This window comes from Nipponia nippon, unplaced genomic scaffold (genome assembly GCF_047370975.1).
Source record: "Nipponia nippon isolate SJK-2023a ecotype South Korea unplaced genomic scaffold, ASM4737097v1 scaffold_12, whole genome shotgun sequence".
NCBI classification, from domain to species: domain Eukaryota; kingdom Metazoa; phylum Chordata; class Aves; order Pelecaniformes; family Threskiornithidae; genus Nipponia; species Nipponia nippon.
Window position 1 is genome coordinate 4443303 of NW_028262313.1, and position 26416 is coordinate 4469718.

General features: G+C 43.0%; 1 protein-coding gene across 10 annotated transcripts in view; it reads left to right on the top strand.

Moving 5' to 3' along the window:
* Positions 1-781: 781 nt before the first annotated feature.
* The window catches only part of ACSL4 (acyl-CoA synthetase long chain family member 4), a 48247-nt gene continuing 22612 nt past the window's right edge, over positions 782-26416 (top strand). The window contains exons 1-2 of one of the 10 annotated variants that reach the window (XM_087748472.1): positions 8235-8311; positions 25764-25887. The gene's annotated coding sequence lies outside the window, so the exon portion shown is untranslated. Of the gene's footprint in view, positions 872-8198; positions 8312-25763; positions 25888-25924; positions 25989-26416 lie in introns of those variants that run through there. The other 9 variants (XM_087748480.1, XM_087748477.1, XM_087748476.1 and 6 more) reach the window with 9 other exon arrangements.

The window sequence follows — 26416 nt, forward strand, 5'->3', positions numbered from 1 at the left end:
CTTCTAATTTTCTCAAATTGCTACAAGTCTTTTATTTGAAGATGCTTCTATTGTATATTAATGAAGAAGTTAAATTATATAGGCAACGTGAGCTAAAGCTGAAACTCCCCCAGCATCATCTTTCCTAACTATCATTGTCCAGTAAGAAAATAGGTCTGTAAGCGATACTATTCATCTGAACAAAAAGAACCTGTTACCATGGTATTTGTCAGCTGTGCATAATACTGATATCTGAGCTGGCCTTTGCAGCCAGGTATCGTTACAGATAATGTGGTCGTGTCTACTTTCAGGCAGTTTTGAATTCTGACTACAAGACCAGCAGGAGCAGAGAGCACCTCGGAACGCAGCCATTCCCCACCCCAACTCCAGTGTCTGCGAATATTCGGAACTACGTTTCATTCACAAGCATTTACTTCTTCTATGAGTACTACAACAATAACAATTCTTTCTGCAAACAATTTGCATGTATAGTGTCATGTGAATAAATTAAATAATTGACGCCAGGAATCAACTTGTAATAGAACTATTGACAGAAATGAAAGCGTAGTCATTAGAAGTATTGTGTAAGCGAAGCATATTCTGTTAATATTTCTTCCATACATGACGTTACTCGTAAACCCGAGGAGCAACGTGTACAAGTAGGTAGCAGCTACTGATATGACACACTGATTGTGTACATAGAACTCTCTTCCGTTTTAATGCAAAAGGGAAGTCAGTGTCACAAGTGCAAGCATTTAAAACAGTCACAGTGGTGTTAACTTCACCAGTGTTAAAGACTGAAGTTCACCTGGACTCTTCATTAAAAGCGCTTTTACTTTACAGATCCGAGTGCTGAGTCAAATCCTCGATCTCATGGGAAGTACTTTTTAAGGTAAGAATTCAAATATCTTTTTGAAAGACACTGTGTTAAGGTGTATTCATCTTTGTATGTCGTTTCTGATTTTTTCATGGATATATATTGTGTGTGCCACAAATGTTTATGAATGGAAACAGATCAATTTAGACCCAAAGATTTTGACAATGAGGCTACTATGCAAAGGAAATGTTGACTTGTTGACTGAAAGATGCTACTAAGAGTCTAGAATTTGTTACTCGGGCATCTTTGTCCATGTAAGCAAGAGCCTATATAGACATATGTGGATGGGAGAGAGAAAAGTGTATGTGGGGAGTGTTTTGTGGGTGACTTCTGAAGGGTCTGCAAAAGGTGACCAAGAAAAAAAAATCGTACACATTTATTACATTGTTCAGTGTAATACATGAAATTGCTGAGAGGCGCCTGTACCACTACTGCAAACTGTCCATAAATAACATTTTAAAAGGCTCTTCTCCTGGAATTTGTGTTCTTTTTTCAATGGTACACAGTGCTATGGAGGCGATCCTGCTGGACTAGTGGGAAAAAATGCAGTTAATCAATCAGCCTCTGAAGAAAGAGGTTCTGCTAGAAAAAACAAGGTACGACTGAAAGTTTTGCTGCAAAGACAGAATGAAAATAGTATAATTTGAATTTCAGCAAAATCCTGACATTTTGACAAGCTGGGTAAATGAGATTCTTATATGTACTCCATCTTGTAAATCATGACAGAAAGGATGGAAGCTGCAAGGCTGTCTTGTAAGGACGCCCTTACAAATTCAGGAACAAGCTGAAGCAGAACTGCTGGAGCATGTCAGGGCAGACTGGCAGCTTGCTGTAATTTAGACAGGATGCGTAGAATATTTTAAGACTGGAAGGCTACCTAGTTGCTTTGAAGCATATATAATACTTCTATCCTTGGGCTGGAGTTTTGTGTTGTGACGCCATCATTTTTCCTTCTGGGCACAGCGATCTCTGAAAGGAAAGAAAGCATATCTGATGGAAGCAGGATCAGTTTGTACTGATTCTTATAGGGGTATGTAATCATCGAAACAGATGTTCCAAAAGTCATTTACAGTTTGTTTAAAAAAATCACACACAGGAGTTCACAATAACAAAGATTTTATAAGACTTGCATAAGTAGATTGCCAGTTTATCACCAAATAATTTTCAGAAATTGCTCTTAGGTGTGATTTTACATGAATAAGTATAGAAAAGAGCTCACAGGCTGTCAGTGTTAAGGACTATGAGTTGTTTTATGGTTTTTCCTTTAAGAAATGAAACATCAATAACCAAAGAAACACACCATTTAATCTTTGTGTAATAGTTAAATCGTTACATAGGAAGCGAGTTATTCTAAAATAAGTACATATTCTTTCAAGCACCGAAACATGTTTTGGACACAAGATTATGTCTGTCCTTCATGCAAATCTGCTGATGTGTATTTGCCTCCAAAACTTACTGCTTATCTGTTTGTAGGCATTCCTGTAAGTTGAGTCATTCTGATCTTACCAACATTACTTCTTGCATTACAAATCTGGAGGAATACGTGCACATGCAACTGCTCCCTGTGAGAACGATGGGAGTACAACAGAGGATATTGTTTGTACTTGCCTGTTGCGTATTCTTTGAAAATGTACTTGAAGTGGTAGCCAGCCCACAGACATACATGATAAGGACTTGTGTTGCTTTTTTAATCGAGTATCATCTTTTTATAAAAATTGAGCTCAGATGACAAATTGGAACCAAGTTAGGATGAACAAGTAATTTTTTTTTTTGCTATCTAGGCTCTAAGTAAAAAAAATTAATTGTGGAAAATAGTGTCGATTAGGAGGTTGGCCTTGCAGTTTCTCTCAAGACAAACTTCTGCCGTGGCATATGTAAATAGAGAAACTATTGAGGTCAGGGTCCTCACTGAATTCTAGTCTTTGCTCTAATGAATTCCCCAGATGGTTTCATACTAAATTTGGGCACTATAGTGTTTAAAATATTATGATTCCCGTAAAGGAAATTGTAGGACTCAAGAGATCCTGATGAGAAGAGTGTGGAATAGACCGGAAGACGACAATTGTTTAGCCATATTTTTAGCCATAATCTATCCTAATCTAGCGGGCTCTTTATAGTAAGGCTGGCCTGTTATGGCTATTGCTAACTGTGGTTGTGCACTTCAGACTGGAGCTTCTGAAAAACTAAGAAAACATTTCATTTTTATAGCATTTTATTGTCTTTCTTTTGAACGTCTCCAGGCAGCACTAGAACGTAATTCACTATGTGAGAACTACTCGAAGTCCTCCTTGTAATGACTGTGCAAAGTTCCCTCTGAAGTCCAGAAAGTCATTTTTAGGTACTTTGTTTTGTACAGCGATCTAATGATTGTACAGTTGCATGTGTTCTACTAATAAGACATGTAACTGTTTGCACCAACAAAATTAGAGTGCCAAACCTTTCCCTAGGTTTATTGCGGTATAGATCAGAAACATCTCTGTCAGTACTGCTTTCCTTTCTTAAACGGTATATTCTTCAGTCGGGAATTCCATGTCCATATAGCATCCCATTTAGGATCTCATACTCTAAAGCTCTGCTCCTGATGGGGCTTTTCAGGTTTCCCATAAACTGTACAGTAAGATAACATTGAAACTGCCTTCTGCTTTGACTTTATGTAGTGTGCAAACCTACCGATCTCAATGGTACTGTCTATGAGGTGCTGATTTGACCCAAGATCATTAAATAAGTAGGTGCCCACTTGCATGAAAGAACCAAAATCCAAGCACAAAACCGTGTATATGTGGCCTATCATAGCTATGGTATCTTGAAGCCTACTGGGCTGTACATATTGATATAGGCTCCCTATGCCTGATGAATTAATTGAGTATATCACAGTCTCTGAAATGCTACAGATACATAGGTGTTGTGGGGCATGATAGGTGTCTGGGTAACACTACAAGAAATCGTCTCTCTTGCTGCCTAAGCAAGCAGAAAGTTACTGTCAGGCATTACCTCTGGAAAAGAAAGTAGCTCTACACGCTGCAGGGATCTGAGCAGGTACTGAATGCGATGTTTTTACAGAATACAAATGTTATGTCTGCAAGCAGGTACATGTTTCTGTTTCATGCATGGAATATGGCTATAAACACGGACTTAATTACCTAATGCAAGGATATGTTCAAGGCTTGCAAGTTGCTGTACCTTCTTCTACATAATGACTCAGAATGAGAAGTCCTATCTGTGTAGATCAAGGTACCAAACCCGATTAAAGGTTTTTAGTTCAGAAGACCTATCAAACTTTGTCTCGACCTTCCCCCTGCTCCTTCTGCAAAAGGCCCAGTATGTTGGCTGTAGATACTAGATGTGATATAGAATTTTTTATTCTCTATGTAAAATGTAGAAATTGCTTGTTTTTTGGCAGCTGTTATAAACAGATTTGCAGATAATTGTCCAATCTGGTTTCATGTATAAGAGTAAGAAGGGAATGGAACTAGCTTGAACAAAAAGCATCAAAGAACCAAAGCGTTCATACATTTGGAAGTAGGCCCCTTCTCTTAAAACACTGCCCTTCATTCAATAGGCCATCCCTCAAGTCCCCCCTACTTGAAATTCCTCCTTGAAATGGACTTCTTTGGAGAGATCAATAATCCTTTGTGCCACCAAATGTGTATGGCTGACCGCTACCTTGGTTTTGTTGTGTTTTCTTTTAAAACCTGAGAGTCAGTTTAAAAAGATCTGGAGTGAACAGAAGTGTGTTCCTCCTGATGCGCAGAGTTAATGTGGAGGTCTGACATGCTTCAGCTTTTTTTTTATGATGTGCTCTAAGTTTATTGAGAAGTAGCAGAAATACAATTTAAAATAAAAAAAAAAAGGGAACACATTAAAACTTTACCAGCCTGAGACAAAACTGAGGCAACTTATTTTGGAGAGTGCTTGCTACAAAATGGCAAAGTTTGTGTACAAAATTTGTTTTCTGTTGTTTTGATTCTAACTGTACGCTCTGTGAAGAAACAGGATTGCATCAAAGAAATCGTTGATTTCACCAGTCCCTGCTCCTAGTATAAACAACCCACAAGGCTCCAAATATTGATTTGCTACTTAGATTAAAAGTGCTAACATTGTGCAATCCCTTGCTGCTATCAGGAATGAGGTGAGAAGCTATTGACCATTTCCAAGCTTGCCCTGAATCATGGGTGAAAAACAGAGCCCTAGATTGGCTTTAGTCTCTCCTCGACATACCTTTCTCTTGCTTCTTTTTGACCTCTGTGATAAGGATGAAAGTCAGCGTGGGTACAGAGCACTTGCCCAGTCTGGGAAGCTGTGTTACACGGATCACACGCCACGCAGATCATTGCTGGGTTTTTCTTACTGCAGATACACAGCAGTCACAACACGAGAGAAAATAAGAATCCTTCCAGTCAGATTTGGTTTTAAAGATGGTGTGACATACTGTTACATAAAGGCAGGTTTAATTTCTGTTTGTGGACTCCTAAAATGTTTGCAAAGGCGTTTCTGAGCTCTCGTAGTGAATGTAAGCTTCCTGACAATAGGCTTGCTTTTCTTAGCTACCTGTTTTGAAGCCTTTGGAAGTGTTCCAGTTACCCTCTGGGTATTGCTAGTTGACCATAGCTTTATTTACAGAGAGCAAATAAATCTGTTTCTGATTTGCTTTCAAAAAAGAATGTTTGAAAGCTTTCAACTTTAAACGTAACTATTTCTTATGACAAATAAAAGAGCAACTGCTACATCAGTCAGTTCGGTTAGGCATTCGCATACCTGCAGCTACGGGAAAGGTTTCCCACAGTGCTCTTTCTAAAGCCTCCACAGACCACGGTACATCTGACTCTTCACTTGGATACCCTCTCTGTACTAAGTTTAATTTTAGGACTCATTACTGTAAGTATAACCTGACAGGTTATATTTTTTCCTTAGATTGTAATTAACCAAAATTTGTTTCCAACTTTGCGGAAATCATTAATTTGACTTAAATGTTCACCCTTCTGAAACAAAGAAAGCATTTTGTGAGCACCCCCGACACCAGCACTGAACCTGGATGTCATTCAGCGGTGCCCTGCTTGGGGATGGGAGTGGACGAGCCCCGCAGGCACCAGGATTCCCCACTGAGCTTCTTGCTATGGCGGGCAAGGCCAGCTTGTCTGGGGCCAAGAAGAGGTTGAGGAGGAGGTTTCCAATAGGGAGGGCATAACGGAAGAGGTGAGGGAAGAGTTGCACTCGGCAGGAGAGCACAACCTGGAGCACCTAAAATCCATGTGGGAGCAAGAACATGCAGTCTGAGGCAGAGAGATGGCAGCTCCAACTTAAGTTTGTTTGAGGTACTATAAAAGTGCACCTGGAAAACATTAGACTTGTCAGCCTAGAGGAGAGATGAATGAGGTAGTAGTGCAAGGAATCTGTGATACAAATCTATAGAACAAGGAGTGGCATGGAGACAGTTAAGAGAGAATGATAACTGACACAAAAGTCAAGGGACATCACATGGAAATACCAGACAGCAGGCTCAAAACCTACAGAAATGATTTTCACACAGCATGAAGTTAAACTGTGGAACTACATCAAGCTGTAGACACCAGAAGCTTATATGGATTAAGAAAGCAATTGGATTTTTCTTCCATCAATTTGTCTACCTAGAGCAGAAATGGACTAATTTTAGCTACAAGTCTCTGCGCTGCAGAATTCATTATCTTCCCAGGAGATGACCACCCCCATCGGCAGCAGCCTACCGTGCTCCCTCGGCCACTGTTCGGACCCGCTGTGGCCATTCCAGCGCTCTGGCTGGCTTACGCAGAAGACTTGCTTCCTTACCCGCTAGCAGGACACATCATGGTAAACCCAAGCTCAGTTAATTCAAAACTTAAGGCTGTAGGAAGTATAAAATAGTTGGAACAAATTACGAGTATGTTCTCTCACCCATTTACTGTTTATGAGAAAGATTTAGAAAATAGGCTAATGTGGCAGTGTTTTAGTTGGAAAAAAAATTGGAGCAAGTTTGTTTGCCTAGCCTTTCCTAAATACAGGGAGGTTAGATCAAAAAAATACTTAGTCTGCAGAAAACAGATGTGCCTTCGGGCATCTTGCACAATCCAGGCCCTCTCATTAGTGATGGTTTGACATTAAGCAAAACAATGGGGTTTGAAACAAATTAGAACAAAGTGAGAGTAATAACGGACTGCCCTGAAATTTGTATAGGCCAGGCAAAGCAGAAACCACACGGTGATTCAGTTCAGCCTCCATCCAAGGCAGTGATGCGCTTTTTGCTTCTCTAAGCATGAGAACTATTAAATTTAACATCTACATTGAATATTCAGTTATCGCCCAAAAAATGTTACCCTCCTGCAAGGTGTCGTCTTTTATAGGAGCAAACACTTGTTGCCAAATATAGCTATGGCTTGTTTTGTAATGTTGCTTTTTTCACACTCTGTCCCACTCCATATGGGGTGGGGGAGGATTGTGCTGGACTTCTGCGCAGCATAGATGGAGCATGAAATGTCTCCTCTTCCTTTACGCGTTGTTGAGAAGTGGCTATTTGTCTTGTCAAAAGTTAGGTTATTTTGTGCTAGCTCTCTTCTGAAGAAGCCTCAGACAGCAAAACATGCGAAACCATCTGGCAAACTCTCGCATGAATCATAGGGATATTTGTGGCCTCTGGCTTTTTGAACTGCACTGAGTAATCCCAGTTGCTCTCATCAGTGCTGCTGATGAAAACCATTTCTTATGTTCTGAGTAAAGAACATATGGGCCTCCGACTCAGCTTGGCGGTCTCCGGATTGTCAGGAGGCAAAACTGGGTAGCGAACCTCCGTGCTGTTTAGTCCAGCCTGAAAGATTCGGACTAGCGGAATTACGGGTACGGGTTTGAGCCTGCCAGCAGGAGCAGGGACGCCGCCTGTGCTTAGGGAGGCTGGGGCTTGAGGAGGTTTTTGCCCTGTGCCCGTGGGCCCGGCTGTCCCGCAGCTTTGGTAAGCCTCGCTGAACACCGACAGCATCAACAGTGCAGCAGGACGGCGTAGCGCTGGGGCAGGGCTCTGCCTAAAGCACGTCTGCAGCCCGGTTTCCCGTGACATTCCCCCTCCTGCAGCCGGCTGCACCCCCCCGGTTAGCGGGGACACCCCGAGGCCCGTGTCCGCGGCCCCGCTCGGCGAGCACCGCGGCAAAGGGCACCGCCACGGTCCCGGGCGGCCCGGCCCCGCCGGGCGCCCGCCTCCCCCCCGGGGACCCCGGCCCGGCGACAGCCTCGCTCCCCGCCCGCCCCCGCCGCTTCCTCGGCGGCGGCGCGTCACAGGGGCGGCGGCGGGAGGATTGGCCGGCGGGGCCGCCAGAGCGGGGGCTCGCTCCGCCCCCGCCGCCCTCCTCTCCCTCCCCCGGCTTCTCTCAGCCATTTTAGCAGCCGGTGGAGCGGCAGGCCCCGTTCTCCGCCAGCAGCAGCAGCAGCAGCAGCGGGACGAGGCGGCCGGCTGAGGTGAGTGAGCGCTCCGCGCAGCACAACGGCCGGGGCGCGCCCGGCACGGCCCGGGGAGAGCGGCGGCGGGGCAGGGCTCCTCGCTGCTTCCTCGGCGCCATCTGAGGCGAGGCGAGGGGCGGGAGGGTCGCGTCGCCCTGCGCTCGGGGGAAGGAGCGGGGAGCGGGGCTGGCGCTCCCCTCCGGCCCGTCCTCCGCCCCCGCCGGGGGTGGGACCGCGGCCGCTGCCCGCCTGGGCGGAGGCAGCCGGGTCAGCTGAGGGAAGGAGCGGGGGTTACGCGGGGTCAGGTCCCTCCCCGCCTCCCCGGGGCCGCGGGCATGGCTCCCGCCGGGCCTGGCCCGGGAGGATGCGCCCGGGCTCGGCACCCCGGTGCGGGAGCGCGGTAGGCCCCGGGCAGGAGCTGGCCCCGGGCAGGAGCTGGCCCCGGGCCCCGCCCGGGAGCAGGTGCCGGGCACCGGACAGGCTCCCTAGAAGTGCGGAGCGGGGGCCGGCTACCGGGAATAAACCCGCGCAGGAGCCTCCGTTCTGGGGCGTGCCGGGGTGCCCCCGCTGCCGGAGCATCTTTCCCCGTGAGCTGCCCTCATCCCAGCCCTGGGGCAGCGCCGCCGCCTCCCGTCCTTTTCCTCCCTTCTCCCAGCCCTTCGGGGCTGAAGGCCGAGCGCTGTGGCTCCGGGCCGGCAGCAGGACCCTCCGCTCGCCTTTGCCTGCCTCTTGCCCAGGCGGCTGGTGGCCGGGGCGGCCGCTCGCTCGGCTCCGCGCCGTGCTGTGCCTTAGCAGCATCCCCGCCTGCTCGCCGGGCCCTCCCGGGAGCCCAGCGGGCTCCGTGGGCCTGCCCGATACCTCAGCAGGGCTACCTCGTCCCTCGGAGCCCCCCCGCCCCTTCCTGCTAGATGCAGAAAAGGAGGCTGGGCTCAGGCTGTGGTCTGATGCTGATGTAGCACACGCAGAAACCCAGGAAAGGGTGATTCATTGCTACGCACAGGGCATTTTTTTCTATTTCACGTCATAAGAGCACCTGTTAAAGTAAAGCAAATAACTGGTTGAATGTTTTGGGTGGTTTTTTTTTTTTTTGTCCTGTTCCCCTGAGATAAGTCTCACTTTGCGGTGTTCTAAAATATCTTTGTGCGCGTTGTGGGTTTTTTGAAGCAAAGGCGGTGGGGGTGTGTGCTGCGTGCCTCCCCCGCCCCAGGAGCAGCGGGGACCCGTCCCCGTCGTGGCCCACGGACAGCTTTGGTTTGGCTCTTCCCAGTGAGGATGCTCAATAAATATAGATGGACATTACAGAGAAATTTAGTGTAAATGAAAGATTGTTTCATATAAAGTAAACGGACAGCTGTCGTCCCTGATGGTTGTACAAGGTGATTGTTGGGTTAAAGATAATATCTGTCCTTACTTGGTTGCTCTTTTCATCTTGGACTGTTGTAGCATGAAAATATGAATACGACATGCTTTGTCATTTATTATTCTAGACAAACTTGCATTTATAGCCTTGCCAATTTGAAGTGCGAAAATTAGCAAATAAAGCTACAAATAGGAATTAGAAACACTTTTTTTTTTTCTTTTAAATTAAGTTCTACTTTTTGAATCTTTGGGATTTGTCATCTCAGACTAACTGTAATGATTAAAGACATGGATTTTTTTTTTTCCCTGAGATGTGAAAATCTTACGTTTTAAACAAATTCCATAACCAATCTTCTCTCCCAAACAAGAGACAGAATTAGCAATGTTCCACAGTTTCAGAAAGATTGTTTGGTTTAATTGGGTTTTTTTCTTCTGCTCTTTGTGCACAGATACAAAGTTTGTGTTTTAAACAGTTCTACAGAAGTCTTAAATATTTCCATATAAAAGTGATTTTAGAAAATATCTAATGTATTTTTAACTTACCTCTCTTTCTTTGTATCTGCCAGTTCCCCTTCATTGTTGTCTTGAACTACAGAACTGTATAATCTTGGAACAGACAAGACAGCTTCCTCCCCCAAGAACCCCACTGTTATAAGGTTTTCATGATGTGTTAATTATTTGGGTATTTGCATCTCATGCAAACCTCACTCGTTTATTACCTTTAACAGGATCTGTAACATACACCGTGCAAGCGACAGCGTTGCCCATTGTCTGCTGACTGAATAATCTCACATTTAGCAGCAGCTATAAATTTTCAGCATGATAAATTACCAGGATGACACCTCCTTCTAACATGAGGATTATGCTTCAGCTCTTTTATAAAACTAGAGAAACCACTCTTGAACAAATCACTAAAGCGAGGTATTAGATACAAATATATTCCAAGTGACGGTAAGATATGTATCTAGTAAAATAGATGCAGGCTGTTACACTGTTTTAAATTAAGTTAATACCCAAATGCAATACTAAACGGTAGCCTGAGCCACCTAAATGTGCAAAGTTTGTTGAAGTTAATGATTAATGGAGTTAGGTAGTTAACATGACAAATGAATGAGTGCTTGTTTATAAGAGAACTGTTCTTAATAAGGAGTTACTTAAGCTAAAAAAAGAGCTGGAGTTAATTATTAAAGGAAATCTTCATTGCATACGCAACTAAGCATGCGGTCAGTCTGCTTCAGGACACTTATTTTCTCAGGGGAGAAGGAAGTTTCATGGAAGGAGGGAAGCAATCTCCTGAGAAACAAAACTCACAGTTTTGTTCCATTTGTTCGTATATTGGATCGTTATTTTGATGGTGCAATGTCTTCCACCCTTTTTGCGGAAGGCACATCTCAAACGTTGGCCACGCTGTTTAATTTCCCTGCATTCTACAGCAGCTGGGCAGTGGCTGCTTTGGTGGCCCTCTTCGTTCCAAAGTCACCTCCTCTTCTCCCTGTAACTGGGATGGCTCCCTGTCACGTTTCCAGTTGGAAGGTGCTTAGTGGAATAGGCTAGCTGTACGAAAAGGCCCAAGGGAAAGCTTGAGAGAGTATTTCTCCTGTGCTAGTAGAGCTGTACGTTACAGTGGATAGGAATTATTAATGCTTTGCTATTGCTTTTCTTTTGTTTCCTTGGTTTTTTGGTTGGAGATGGGGGAGGGAAACTAAGATTGTCCATAATCCTCTGACACTCTTGGTAACTGCGTTTCCTCAAAATCTTGAACTCGGTAGGTAGGCACATAAAAACAAAAGCTAAACGCAGCACTAGTTATTTCTTCTGTGGCCACTCACAGTAACTTGTATCGCACTGAAAGTAAAATACACGCTGGAAGTGGTGCGACGGGTTTCTGTAATGATCTGTGTGGGGTATGAAGCCTGCCAGCGCCAAGGCCCTTTCTCACAGATCGCTCTTTGCGGTCCGAGCGGTGGACGGGGAGAACTTTGCCTTAATCCCGGATATGCTGGAACTGGGAGAAGTCTTCACTTTTTTTACACGAATGTGAACCAAAAGACACTGTATGGAATAAGACTTGCACTTGGAAAGAGGAAGACTTCTGGCCAGTTGCCAGATTTGCTTGGGGGATGTGGTTTCAGTTTTCTTTTCTGCAGTAGGTACCTAGTGTGATCCACATGGAGCTGCTTGGCTGAGATCAACAAAAATAATTGGACAGAACTTAAATAAACTACAGTAGATCTGCTTTCCCTGCCCCACTTCTTAGGGCTATCAGTTCCTACCTAATACTTCATATAAAGTGTACTTGTAATCAAGATACGGCTTTAATCACGTGCCAGATGTGCATAACATTATTTACCTGCATGATACAGAGGTTAGGAATGAGCATAGGGGTGGAAATTCCTTATGCTGTTGTTGCTGTCCTAGATAGGAAGCCTTTCCACTATTCAGGCTACCGCACTGCTGCTGACCTGTGCTGCTGTAGCTCGTAGCAGCTTTTGAATCGGGACTAAACTTGGTGCTGGTTTGAACTTGATCTTCTGCAGAGGTTAGATGTGAGGAGTGTGTGAGCAAGGCGTGTTGGTACCATTGGCTAGAGAGTTATTTTACATTTTAAGATGATCCCAAATATAGTAGAAAACTCAGAAGGCACGTTGAACCATTTTCCAGTAAGGAAATAAATAGCACAGGCAGTCTTGGGAAATGAAGGAGCAGAACAAGTAAGGAAAGGTGACTGTGGGCATGGGCTGGGAGGGGGAGGAAACGTTTTCCTTTAGCCAACATTGCCAGAACGTCAATTTGTATAATGGATGATTTTTAAAGTTTGCGTATGCGAGTTGCTTATGATGGAAGCAAGGTTGGAGCTAATGCTACCACGTCAAAAGTCAGCATGCATATTTACTTTGCGTTTGGATTAATAGCTGTGTAATGCGAAGGACGTGAGGAATTGTTTTCCTCTTTCTTTGCTTCAGATGGAGCTAAACACTTGGGCTTTCCATTGAAATCAGAGCACTTTTCACCTCTGTAAAGTGTTTTGTAAGGAATCCTAGATATTGAGAAAATATTTTTTTTTTTCTTCTGTATTTAAATTTTGCAATCCTTTTTTGTAGTACAGTTAATGCCAAATCGATGGATATTGTGCAGCTGGGAGTTCACTGGGCTTCAAGGTGAGATATCTTTATCTCCAAGGTAGAGATAAAGTGATCCACCAATTATCACAGATTTAAGAGTCTCGGATTTAAAGTGATCCAAGGTGGATCCCTGGTTATCACTTTAAATCCGAGACTCTTAAATCTGTGATACCTGAATACCACTGCTCTTTCAGTGAGGACAAAACTAATGAACTAGGATTTCCTTCCATGGATATTGATGTGACCGTTGATTCCCTGGAGTATGTTACTGCTTCATCAGCTGAGCATCTTTGTCTAAAAGCAGACTTGTAACTTGCCTATTAGCCAATAGATTTCTATTTCTATTTTAATTTTTATTATAAATTCATTGGTCTGTCAATAGCAGCTGTTACGTGTCAAAACTCGAGCAGAATACCTGCATGCACATCCATTTTACTTTAAGCTGTGTGATGATGCTGCAGCTCATCTCATGAGTTTTGTTCGTCGCTTTTGTTAGTGTCCAGGGGAAATGCCTGTATTTCCATACACTGATAATTGGGAATGTTTTACAGCATAGTATATAATGGCAGTTAAAATATTAATGTATGTATCAATTAAAAATAGCTAGGTAAGCTTGAAAGTGAAATTAGAAACAAGTTGACATGACAAGGACAGACTTAAAATAGCACATTACATTCCAGTACTTGTACTCTTAAAACTTGTATTAATTAAACAGACTTTTTAAATTGTTATTTTAATAACTCTGAAGTGGTATTCTGTTTTAACTCTCCTTACTATAGAAAATAAGATTGTAAGTGAGTAATACCAAGACAGTTACAGAAATGCTTGTGTTCAGAGGATTTCTTTTACAAATGGTTAAAATTTATAATAAATGTATAATTTATTTTTAAAATATCTGTTAATGACACATTTAGCCTACCTCATCGTGCTTTTGTTTTAGTATAAGCATGGCCAACATCTAAAAAATTTTTTCTTAACATCTAGCTAATGGTTATGTTTGACAAAATCATGCGTTAGATATGCACAGCAGACCTATTTGGGGTTTTTTAGCTATTTTATGAGACTGTGCAACCTGTTTTTATAGTGAAAATAGTATTAGTGCAGTGTACTCTGATCCTTGCTCTGCTTAGCTAGGTGCCTTACCTAACTGTGTAGCATTTTAAATTTAAATAACACTTAATAAATGTGACTTACATCTAGGAGACACAACAGTAGATTCAAGTAACATGAAGGGGTGTTTATTGATTTTTTTTTTTTTTTTTAATTTTTTTTTTCCCCTAAACCACTGTTCTGCACGTTGTAAGGTACAAGATGTGCATTCTGAACCGCATCTTAACTGAGGTTTTCCTCTGTACGTGTAGTTACTTGGTTTCAACTATAGTTACTGCAGTTCAATGTCTAGTTTGTAAAACTGCTTGCTTGTGTGTTTGCTGTGTAACTTTACAGAAGTAACTTGAGTAGTAACAGTCCCTTCAGCTAAGATTCTTGCTGAGTGTTGTTCTTCCATGGCAGTCCACAGGCGCACCGTGTGTGCAAGCCTGGACGCGGTGAGCAGGAACGCCCGTTTGCGCAGCAGCGTGCGGTTTGACAGCTCTGCGCTGCTGCGGTTGGGCTTGTCGGGGACTGAGCCCTCCAAAACACCTTCCTTTCCATGCTGAAATTTTTGACCCTTAAACACCACAACTCAAACCAAAAGCATGCAAGAGCTGCTGCTTATTTCTTAACATACTTACTCCTATTCCCAAAAAGGTGTATTTTTAGCCATGCCTCTGCCCACCGAACTCTTTGCACTTCTACAAGGGTTAATCCCGTATACACCTTCTGCTTGGCTCCATTGTCAGAAATGGAGAGTAGCCCATAAAATAATTGCGTAACTGTCCTACTTGGTAAGTGACCCTTAAGGCTCTTCAAGAGCCTTGTTTGCACAAATCCTCCTCAGAGGAGTAGAAAAATATTAGCATAGAGAGGAACTGAATAAATTATAATATTAAGTATGTGATACCACAAAGAGAAATTCTGTTTGGTGTCGGTAGTTAAAAGTGTGTTTGGTTTGTATTTCCCAATTCAGTTTCTTGAAAAAGAAATATGAAACAAATAAATGGTTTCTGCAGAGCACACGTGTGCCCTGAGGCTCTTCTTTCATGGCTGCCAGAAAATCTTTGTTACGTATCACAGTAAGAACAGACTTAACACTCGTGTTTGGTTGTCTTTAACAGTCTGCTAGTGCAAGTGAGTTTTTCTTGCTGTCCCTCAGTTACACAAATGCTTTTACAGACAAACACTGCCATACTGATCTATCGGATAGCTTTTTCTCGGATTATTTTCCAGCATGCCCGTTTCTTGCTGTGGAACCCAAAGGCCCCCAGCTGCAGACAGCTGGCGGGGCTGCCCCTAAGCCTGGGGTGGGCAGCTCCGAACGAGAGCCTGCTCTTCTTCCTTCGGTCATATCTCTTCCCTCCACAGCATCGAGTGGACATGCCTGTTGATGCCTGTCCTCAAATTTTTTATATTAGCCTCTCTGCTATAATATATGAACTACGCTGCTTGGTTCAGGATAACGCACGCTGATGAGCCTGAAACTAAAGTCAACCTCTTGCTGGTCTTTTAAAGAGAAAGCTACAGGTGTGCTGTGCTCCTGCAAACTGAGCAACTGAGTTGCTTGTTCTTCATCCATGACTTGGGTCAATAGCAAGCCGCATATGCAGTGGTACGTGCTAAAAGAAGAACTTTCCCAAAATAAAAGATGATTTCTTTTTCTGTTCATGTAATGATTGGTCATCTGGCTACAAGTCTGATTTGATGTTTTAAATAAGTTACTATTCTGTAAATTTTATTACGTGTGTTTCTGTACGCTAGGAGCCACCCGTACAACTTGAACCAAAAAGTCTACCGAGAAAGTTGTGTTTAGAGAAGCATTAGACTGCAAATAATGAGTATTCATCTAGTGCTCTGCACTGTCGGTTTCTCACGCTCGGCGAAATACGAAGAGCACTCGCTGTCTGTCGAGTTAGGCTACAGATGAGCAGGTACCACACAACGTTTGATCTGCCTTCACACAAGGTTGCAGTTCACAATTCTGCACGTACTTATGGCAGGCGGCACATACAGCCGAATGGGTATCTTCACATTTAAATGAGCGCTGCCATCGGTGTCCTCAACTCCTGTTGAGTTTGTAGCGTTGAGTGAAGCTAGTGGTAAGATGACAAGGAGCCGGTATTGTGATACTTGCTGGTAAGAAGACGCAAGTATCTTGCTGAAAAAAGAGGGGAAAAAAAAAAAAATAGCAAATTGACGTAACTGGCCAAATTAACTGAACCACTTTTTTCCTAAGCAAGCTACCAGGCGCTTTGTTGTTTGCTCTCTAGTAGTTCTACATGCAATCATTTTTTAAAAGATCTTACTATGTTCAGTTTAACTAAAGCACATGATAAGTAGAATACACAGTGAGTCATTCTCAACAAATGGTTTGTCTTGGAAGCGAGAGGAGTTGAGCAGCCTATGAATGTCACTACTTCAGATACGCTAGTTAAGCCTGAGGAGCTGGAAACTGCCTCTTGCTGCACGCCGAATGCTGGCTCATAGCAAAAGCCCAAAAATTTATGAATGAGGGCATTCGTTTCGTAGCTTAAACTGCCAACGCAGCAGACAGCTGCTGTTTCCTGCACCATGCAGCCCCTATGGATTAGGGAGATTACTAACTCCTGGCCTTCCATAAGTAACAAATTATGCATATTAAAGTACTTTGAAATACATAAAATTAATCTGTAATAAAATTTTAATAAGACATTTCAGTGTTTGCGGATGGGGTTTGGGGTTTTTTTTGGTTTTCAATAAAGATAAAAGCAGGTTAGTTATTGCGCTACAGCTTCTGGTTGCTTTTTTACTAATACTGCGCTTCCACGAACACACTAAGCTTGCAAAAGCTGCAGCCAGCACTCGCTCACTCGGGCTCCTGGGAAAAGGGGAGAGGCAGACTGGGACACTTCTTGCAGCAGTAGCTCCCTTTTATGCTCGTGGCTGGGTTTTCTGTTTGTTTAAAGTGCTCACAAAGCTACATTGTAAAGGTGCAAGTAATTCCGCCTCCGCGGCACTAAACCCAGGTTACCGCTTCCTCCCTTGCGCTGGCGCTTGCGTGACTGCACAGGGAGCTGCGGCAGGCAACTGCCTCAACGTAAATGTTGTGTATAATAGGCTGCCTGCAAAACTTGCAGCCCAAAGGAACGGTCAAGGTGGGATCGCCGCAGTCCAGGTTTGGATTGAGTTGGCTGCCGTGAACCTAAACTTGAAGACTCTGACAGAGAACCAGCCGGCTTTTTGCACTGGTTTTACTTCTCTGTTGGAGTCTCTGTTACGCTGAGGTCACGTTATGCCAATTCAGTAAAGTCATTTGCTCGAGTTGTGTTATATCTTAAAATTTGCTTTAAGTACTAACCTCTCTAACCTCTTCTCTCTCCTTAGTGTGGCGCTTTTTGTTTTGGTTTTGGTTTTTTTTGCACAATGAAAACATTCATACTAAAAGAATCGCAATACTATTTCAGTAAGGTGTAGTTTTACACCAATATTTTCCGTAGCTTTGAATGGTACATAAAAGAGCCGAGACAGTAAATCTGCAGCGAGTGGTAATGTCAAACAACAGCAAAGTGATACAGCAATAGAAAGGAAAAATGAAAAAGCTGCAAGGGGTCCTGGTTTGGGGTGCCTGTGGTCTTTCGGCACCAGACACAGAAGTGCAAAGCAAGGATGGAGTTGTTCCTGTCTGTTTGTAGTAGCCCATTAGTTTGTTGGTTTGCACGTTACTTTCCATGAAGACAGGTGTATGTACAGCTGATTCACACTGTGTGTTTACACAGTATACTATTGAATTCGAGATAGCCTTGGGTTTGTGCCTTTGTTAGATAGACGTGTTTAATTTGCATTATGAAAATGGATTCTCTGTTTATTTCATAAGCATGCAAATAGTTTTGCATTTTTATGAGCCCCTCTGTTCAAACAACTTGGTCAAAAGTGCTTTTATTATGAAGTGTATCGCCACAGGGAAGAGGAAGAACTGGAAGGTGAAACTGAGCTTGCTGTTCTTCAATAAAAAGCAGGGTGAGAAAGTGGGAGTTGGAGCAGGGACTGGAGCAAGATTCTGCCTTAGGAAACCACGGCGAGCATCCTGCTTGTATGAGTATGCTACTTTTTGCCATTCCGGGATTGTCAGTACTCAGTCTGGCTTGGTCGTGGATTATACGTTGTCCTTGCTGTTCAGGTTCATACGAGAGCAGCTGTGGAGGTATTTCAGTATTTCACTGAAGCTTGGTCTTTCAGGCATGTTTTTCTTGCGTGCCTTTAAATAACAATAGCTACGCAGTGTACATTGCAGTTCCATAAAACGTGACTGAAAAGGAGAGCACGCTAAACAGTTTGGCAATTTTAGTCTAATATAACTGAAGATAAAAACTGGTTCTAGCCTTGAGCTGAGCTCAGGTTATTTGAATGCTCAAAGACGGTTTGATGAATGATAATCACATGCACAGAATGGTCAGAAAAAGATCAGATGGTGACCAGCCTTGTAGCCTTCCCTCCCCCTTCCCCAATGTAAAAATACTGCAGTTATTCAGGTATAACCTACATCCACTTAAAAAGTTACTGTTGTTTGGAAAATAAGCCTTGCTTAACCTGGACCAAACCAGTCTGAACGGCAGCGCGGGGCAGGAGATGAGCGAGCAGGGGCAGAAGGGTTAATGGAAGGAGCAGCAGGGCTTCGGGGAAACCTCCTCTGTGTTACTGAACATGCGGGTCGCTGTCACTGCAGTTGGATCGTAATTTCTGGAATATATGCATTGAAAATAAGATACAAACATAGCTTATGTGTATGCTGATACTACTTTATACCTAAAGTATGAGATTTTAGGTCCACACCAACTGTTTTAACACCTGTTTTCCTACCTTTCTGAGTCATGGTCTGTGCCCAGACATTGGATGCAAATGTAAAGTGCGTGTGTGATCTTATTCTCTGAGAGGCCATAGTGGATAAGGTTTCCGTTGGCTGTTTCTCTAAGGTAATTCACCTGGGTTCCTCAGGCAGACAAAACAGTTTAATAAATTTGTTACGTATTACCTCTTAGTTTATAAGTTTACCTTTCCTTCAAAAGCTGAAACTGAAAAATATTTCTGTAACTTGGATAGCATTAAGTAGATTTATCTTTAAGAAAGGTAAGCTTTGAATACTGGGTTGCTGAAGCTTTAAAGTTGAGGCTATTAAAAGCAGTCTAATGCCATAATGCTGGTTTTAACCAAGAGTAAATTTTAAACCTTTTTGTCGGGCACAGTGTTTGGCAGCATGGTACACGATTCAAACATCAGAAGGCACTCCGAACACAGAATGTAGCTGAAAATCTAGCACTTGAGAATGATAATGTTCTGAGTTTCTAGTGGTATCCCCTGACCTAAAGTAAAGTACATGATCAGCCTGGTCCGTGTTTTCAAGTAGCAGGTAGTATTTTGCAATCGTACAAACGGTGTTGACAACAAACAGCTGACAAAGCTCATATTACCCATCCAGGAACACGCTGGATCGAATGGTCTGTTTAGGCATGTTTATAACCCAAGAGATGCCTAGGATTTTCACTATTTAATTCTTTTATTTTTTAGATTTTTTTTATGAATTTATCAACCTACTTACCTAGAAACATTTGAGTTGCATTAAAGGTAAAGAGTGACTTGGTTTTTTGTGTGCTAGTGAGCAATAAGCTTGACAATAACTAGGGAGTGAGCGCTTCAATAACCCTTACTAAAACCTTCCAACGGGGAGCTTTGTCCTACCATCACCATAATGATCAGTCCAAATACTGATAGACTTGGAGTGGGGACTGTGTATTTTTAACTTGAAAATGGAAACATTTTCTTGATAACGTTAGCTTTTTTGAGTATCACTGCATTTGTTAACAAATCTTTTTTATTACTAACCATAAACTGCTGTCGTGATGCACAGTGTCATGCTAAGGATTTTTCTGGTCCTTCTTCGGAGCAAGAAAGTTCCTAAAAATAAGTTGAAAGAATAGTCAACAGCATCAGCTTCCTCTTCATGCTTCCTTCAAAATTTAAGTGGAAGGCCACTTTACTGTCTGTTCGGTGCTGTACAAACAGTTTCTTACTTCTGCAGTTGCTACTGTGACTCCCGCTTTACTCATATGAAAGGTGATCTAGTTACCTAAATACCAAGTCATGCTGTCAAGCCACTTGAGTTTTAGCTGTGTGGTTTGCTGCAAGTAGTCACGCACACTTTTTTTATGTCTTCTGAGCCGGCAGGGCTTGAACCAATTCCTTTCAGGAAGCTCTCGGGCCGGGCTAGCGCACGGCTGCCCTGTGCTGCTACGCTTTGCTGAGGGGTAGGACGTAGTAGCCCGGGTGCAATCACGGGATGATATGGTTATGCAGCTCCGGGGCCAGAGCCGGCTCGCTCGGTGCCGTCTGCTGCCAGCGCAGGCCTGGAGCACGTGGTGGTGTGACCCGATCCTGTAAGTATGCCTTCTGCTCTCCTGCAAAAGCTACGTGGATGTTTTGGACTGAGAACATCAAAAGCTGCCTGCCTCTGAAACCGTACACCTTAAACAAGCGTGGTGGTGTCTGTAAAATGAGAAGCGTGATAACTGTGCGTGCACGGGTATTAGGGGGTGGTAAAGTTCAAAACCTCGCTGTTTGAAACTGTCTCAGAGGGGTTTTTTCTTCCATTTTTTAAACTTCTTTTCTCTAAGGATTGTGCTAGTTTCTACCTTGTTCTCCTGTTTTAGTACGAGTATTTATGTTCGGACTACTTCTGCACTGTCTTCCTCTTTTGGTGGTGTTACGCTGCTCACAAGATGGAACAGAATAGTGTTTAGAGCTGTTAAATCGAAAAACTTGAATGTGCACAGCGCCTTGTAGGAGAAAATGGACTGAAATGTGCTTGGTCGTCTCACTTCCCCTCTGAAGTGCAGATAAAAATCAAGGAACTGTTAGGATGCGGTAAGTCAGTAAGATTGCCTGCCCTGGTAGAAAACGCCATCACCAGTACTGTCTCCCTTGCCGATGGGTAAAATACCCAGCTTCTCTGACTGAATGGGTATACGCTGCCTTGTTTTATTATCCATGTACAACTCGCCCCCAGTCTATACCTCCGGATCTTCCTTATAAAAATTAATACTTGAGTTGCCAAATAACGTTATTGAAAGAAATGGACCCTAACGATGTCTCAGGGTGTCATGAAGCACATGAAAGGAGCAGAAAGCAAGTTCACTCACAAGAAGTTTAAAGTGAGCAAAAAGTTGCAGTATAAAGTTCTGTCTTAGGTTAATCTTCATCTGGGAATTCCAGGTGTGGATCTAGAGATGACAGATACCTAAAAACGATAGATACCTGGAAATGAACCTAGGTATGTTTGGCTAGAAAGGGATAGGATAGGTTCACCATGAACTAAACAATAGACTGCGCTAAGATTTTGCATTAAGACCACAATAAAAATCAGTTCCTTAAACATACAAACGACAGCACCGCTTTTTCACTGGAAAATACTGTGATTGTGCGAAAGATTAAAATATACTCGCTCCCAGTGCTCCTAAGTTTTATTGAGTCTCAAACCGTTCTCCTCTGCAGCTTAACTAGTTACGCAATGCAAATGAAGAACAGAGATGACTCGGGCTCGAAATCCCAGGGGCTGCGGTCCCAGATGACCATGGGTGGGAACAGTTTTCTTAAACTTGTATTTTTTAAGTGCGCACCCGGTCATCCGTACATCAGAACATCTGCAAGGAGAGGATTTCTTCAAATTGCAAATAAGAAAGCCTAATTCTTTTTGCTTAGTCACGAAAAAGGGAGGACTTGGAATTTGGATGCGAGCTCCTAAGAGAAAAGGGAAAGTGTATTTCCCAGCTCCGGTGCTCCTCTTGTTGACTGCCCCCACAGAATTTTGAGAAACCTATAAGAACTTTATAAAGACCCCTCCCCAGCCCCTAGGACACCTTTTGGTGGGCAAAAGGCTGCTAATGCGGTACCCGAGGAGGCGCGTTTACTTCTCCCCACACCCCCCTTTTTTTTTATGTATGTAATTTCACTACCTAAATTATGGCCAGTGTCTGAGAAGGAAGCAACCTAATGCCACTGATGAGAGACGATGGAGTTTTTGAAAAGCAATAAAGGTAAATACAAAATCGGTGGCAGAATTTTGTGTCAAAACAAAAGCTGAAGAGAGAGTCACGTTTTCTGAAGTAATACAGAATTGTATTTAGAACTTTAGTCTGTTAAATTACACCACAGTCCCTGTTGGCAAGACATTTAAGAAGAAGTACATAATCTGTCAGGATGACTAGGGTAAAAGGGAGAGGCTGTTGGAGTCCGTTCCTGTGTCTGGATTTCGATGGAGCGCAGGAGGTCACTATTGCTGGACTTTCTCCGTGGAGCGTTAGGAGGGATCCGGGTGAGCTCTGTCGTTACGTTGCGCGTTTGCCTGCCCGGCTGGGCTTGTGTTCATGCGCTTTAACGTTTCCCTGTTTGAGCTGCTCCTTTCGCGAAAAGGTTATTGCAGAGCAATGCCGCTAGATTTCAGGAAATTTGTAAATAAAGGAAGTAGCTGTTAATGACTGGCTCTTCTGCGTCCCCGTTGCTGAGCTTTGGGCAGACGAATCCGTTAGCTGAATCCTGCTTAAAAAAGAATGATTCAGTGTTTACTTTCTCCAAACTTCTTTGTTCTTATGTGGTAATAGATTCATGTTACTATTTTATTTTGTATTGGGAAGCGCTAATTTACTTTTCAGTATTTCTAACGCGTCATCGCAAGAGTACGTACAATTCCTCCTAGGCCATGCTGTACAGATGTTTGGTAGCATTCCAGATTTGAGGCCAGGAAATAAGTGTTAATATTTAATCTGTGTAGCTAGAGTAATGTCATTAATTAATTTTTTTGCGCTGTTGAGTGAAATGTCATTAACGCTTGTCCAGCCCTAATACCACGACTTGATTGGAGCCTCAACTTGAACGTATGTACTCCAGGGATCGGTGAAGCAGCTGTAGCCAACAGGCATAAGCACAAATACGTCGTCTCTGGGTAAATTAAAAAAAACCTTTTACCCAGGGAGATTATTTCCTGTATTCCTTCATCTTTACTTGCAAAATAAAAAGCACCTGATGTACTTATTTCCTTACACTGTGAAAGGATGTTGTTGAAACGATTATCGTAAGCGTAAGATAATAACATAAGAAGGGAGGTGAGCACCCTAATTCTTAACAACCTGTTGCCCATGCATATGTTCCTAATGCTGACAATAAATTGCAAATAGATAAAAACGAATGTTCAGTAGACCCAGGAAAGGACCTAGCAATTAGAAGCAAAATATTAGTTACACAAGTTACATTCGTGCTTTGTATCTGCGGTACCCCCCCTCACACGTTCATTAACATTACAGAAACAGGAATACTACATCTGACTTTGTAAAAGGCTGTACGTAGTCATTTACTTTTATTGTGCCCTGAAAATGCAGGGAAAACGGTTCTTAATTTTTCTGTTATGAAAACAGCTTCTGGTAAGAAACCCAGCTTCGAGTACATTCCTGCTTTCTGTCAGCTGCGTTCCACTGAGGAGCCAGAAGCAAAATCCAGACTGTCCACCCATTCACTGCTGAGCCAGATGAAATGGTGGCGTGGTTTAAGGAGTTACCCGAAAGAAGTAAGGTGAGGGAGTGTTACCGGTCCCTTTCGAGGCAAAGTAACGCTGCTCAGCTGAGACCACCACAGAACACTGGGCCAGGTTTCAGGTATCTGTATTCCACACAGAAAAAACGGAGCGAGAAGTCTCACTTGTGCTGTTGCATTGTTTTACTTCTCCCCTTTCTAACTGAACTCTCTTATTTTTGGCCTGTAATCAGTATCTTCAATCACATTTTCAAGTTAGAATCACCCTTAAAAATGAGAATTTTAAACATAATCTGGTTACAAAAATTAGGTTTAAACGCGTCTTTGTAGTTCCGTATTATGCTAGAGACTGCACAAACAGTCCATGGTACGGCCCCATACAGAATAGTCTGGATGTTCAGTAATCTTTTTTTTTTTTTTTATTTAACCTGCTTTGTTTGTCATGCTTCAAACTAAAACAAAGATGAAGAGGGGAATTGATCTCCAGTCTGTAGTTTCAAACTGATACAGTAGAGGTGAATGCAAAGGTCTTCTGTTGTAATATGCTCCAAACCAGCAGGTGCAATAACAGGCTTTGGAATTCATCTGACGATGCTTAAAATAAGAGAATGTTTTCAAAAAGCCTGAACTTATCAAGGCTGTACTCAAAGGAGGCATGATTTTGATGTGGGGAAGCAAGCGACAACCCTTTTTTTTTTTTTTTTTTTTGGTAATGTATGAAACTGGTTTTAGTATAAATTGTGTGCCTTAGGGGATTGTTTGACTTTGGGTATCAAATTTCTCAAGGACAGCGTTTCCAGGCAAGAAAAACGTCATGGAAAATGTGGCAAACAGGGATTTATATTTGTAGGTCTTAAACTAATTTGATCTCCTAGACTGTATAATTCAACAATCTTAGGCCACTACTTTTGTATTTTTGCAAAGCAGTTTGCTACCGAGAAAGAAGCAGAAAATTAAAAGATGATGTTACCTAAATCTCACTCGTTGGATCATCAGAGCCGTGGAAGTCACAACCGTTTCATTGCAAAATGATTGTGTAGCTGAACACGGAACGGGTCAGTCTGTCCGTGTTGTGTGACGTATGGGAAGAAAGAGACGATCCACTCCTCTGTGACTGCTTACCTCGCTTTTGCCGGGGAACTTCCACAGCCACGTGTCCGCTAAAATTTGTCCTCGATCCTGCTGCTTGCCGTTTCACATGCTTGTTTTAAAAAGCTGGGCGGAAACAGTACAATCGCCCCTCTCTGCTGTTGAAACACTGGAGTGAGAGTAACATTTGCCATAATGCCTGAGGAGACGGGGGTATATGTTGAGGGGATCAGGCTGAAATACTTCTTTATTAGTGTAGAATAATACTTCTTTATTAGTGTAGAATATGTGTTTTCCTTTTTAGTTTTTGTGCTCTTTAGTCCAAGTATATTTTGTAGATGTGGGAGGAGTTTTGAGGCAATATTGGTATTTTTCAGTTGCAGATTTTCTCCTTTTCCATCCTCTTCTGCAATACTGTCTGTCCAAGCCACCAGTTCTCACCATGTTCGTTAACTAAAAAGCCAGTCAAACAAAAGGATGCCTCTCACTTTCTTTACCACAAAAAAGCGTTGAAGCAGCAGTTTGCTGTTAGTTACAGTGACCGCTAGCATTCACGCCGCTGTAGCATAAATCGGATTGACTTGAAACCTTGTGTGCCCCGGGCTTTTGATCGGATCACAGCGTAACGGGACCGGAGCGCGTGCGGGCTTGGGAGAGGAAGCGTTGGAGCGATGAGCCCCCGGTATTTACCCTGCAGGTTCTGGAGGGAACTCAGTGAGGCGAAGGTAACAGAGGCAGGCCCAGAGGAGACGCTTGCCCAATTCGGTGTATTCTCCATGGACAGTTGTCAGCGGTGGAATCTCGCCTTGGCCTTTTGTGTTTTCTGCCTTTGGGGCACACGAACAGCTCTTACCCTTTCACCAAATATTTGCTTGCCCTTCTGTAAGAAGGTTCGGAGAGAGAGTTTCACACCAGTCTGGTAGACAATTGAGAAATACTGGGTAAGCGTGGCTGGGCTGGTTTCCATTACAACAGTTGTTGCAGCAATTAGATGCATGACACTTGACACTTAACAAATTGGTTTTTTTCTGATTGACATTAAGTGCATATATGTTCTGAGACAGTAAAAGAGAAGTAGCGAATATAAAGGACAACAATAATATTTTTCTCGAAACCAAAAATAAATCTGATCTTTGTTTAGCAGCTAAGTAAAACATTTATTAACTACTTTTTAAGCAGCAGTAAGAGAAACAAGATTTCCTAATACTACTTGTGGTTTTGCTATTTCAAATAAAATGTGTATATTTAAACAGGGACCCTCGACTTACATCAGGATCCGCTGTATCGGAGTTCCCCTCTCTGTTTGTGGGGACACAGGCACGAGTAGTGACGCTGCACAGGCACAGCAAGAGCTCTTGAAAGTTCTCCGGCTTTGAGGTACCAGTGCATTGCCAGAGCACAGAAGCGCTTCTGAAACCTGCCGGCGTTTGATTAGATTACCTCTGGAGTTTCCGTTGCCCTTTGACGTACAAAATTGTGTAAGAGGAAAATATGTAGAAATCTGCCTGTGAGAAAGGAACAAAAATCGGACCTCGTGTACTTTTTTCTACCCCGAGTAACTTGCATTCATATTGGCAGAGTTTGTTTTCATAAAAACACTGACATGATGTAAAAACTGAATCATTTCCCTTAGTTTTTCTTCCTTCAATCTTTGTAACCCCAAACCAGTTGTAATTAGCCACAAGATTGTTCTAACTCTTGCTGCTATTTAATCACGGTCTTATCTGTAGAAATGTTCTCTCATTCTTGTATGTGACAGGTACAAATCTGGAAAATCAAAATTTGTAGGGAGCCTGGCAGTATGCACTCATTTGTTTACTGTGTTTAAGCTTGCTGCGTCTCCCTGGCAATGTGCTATTTCTCAATCTTCTGTAATTTCTTTTTGACATCCTAGCCTCTTTCAGTT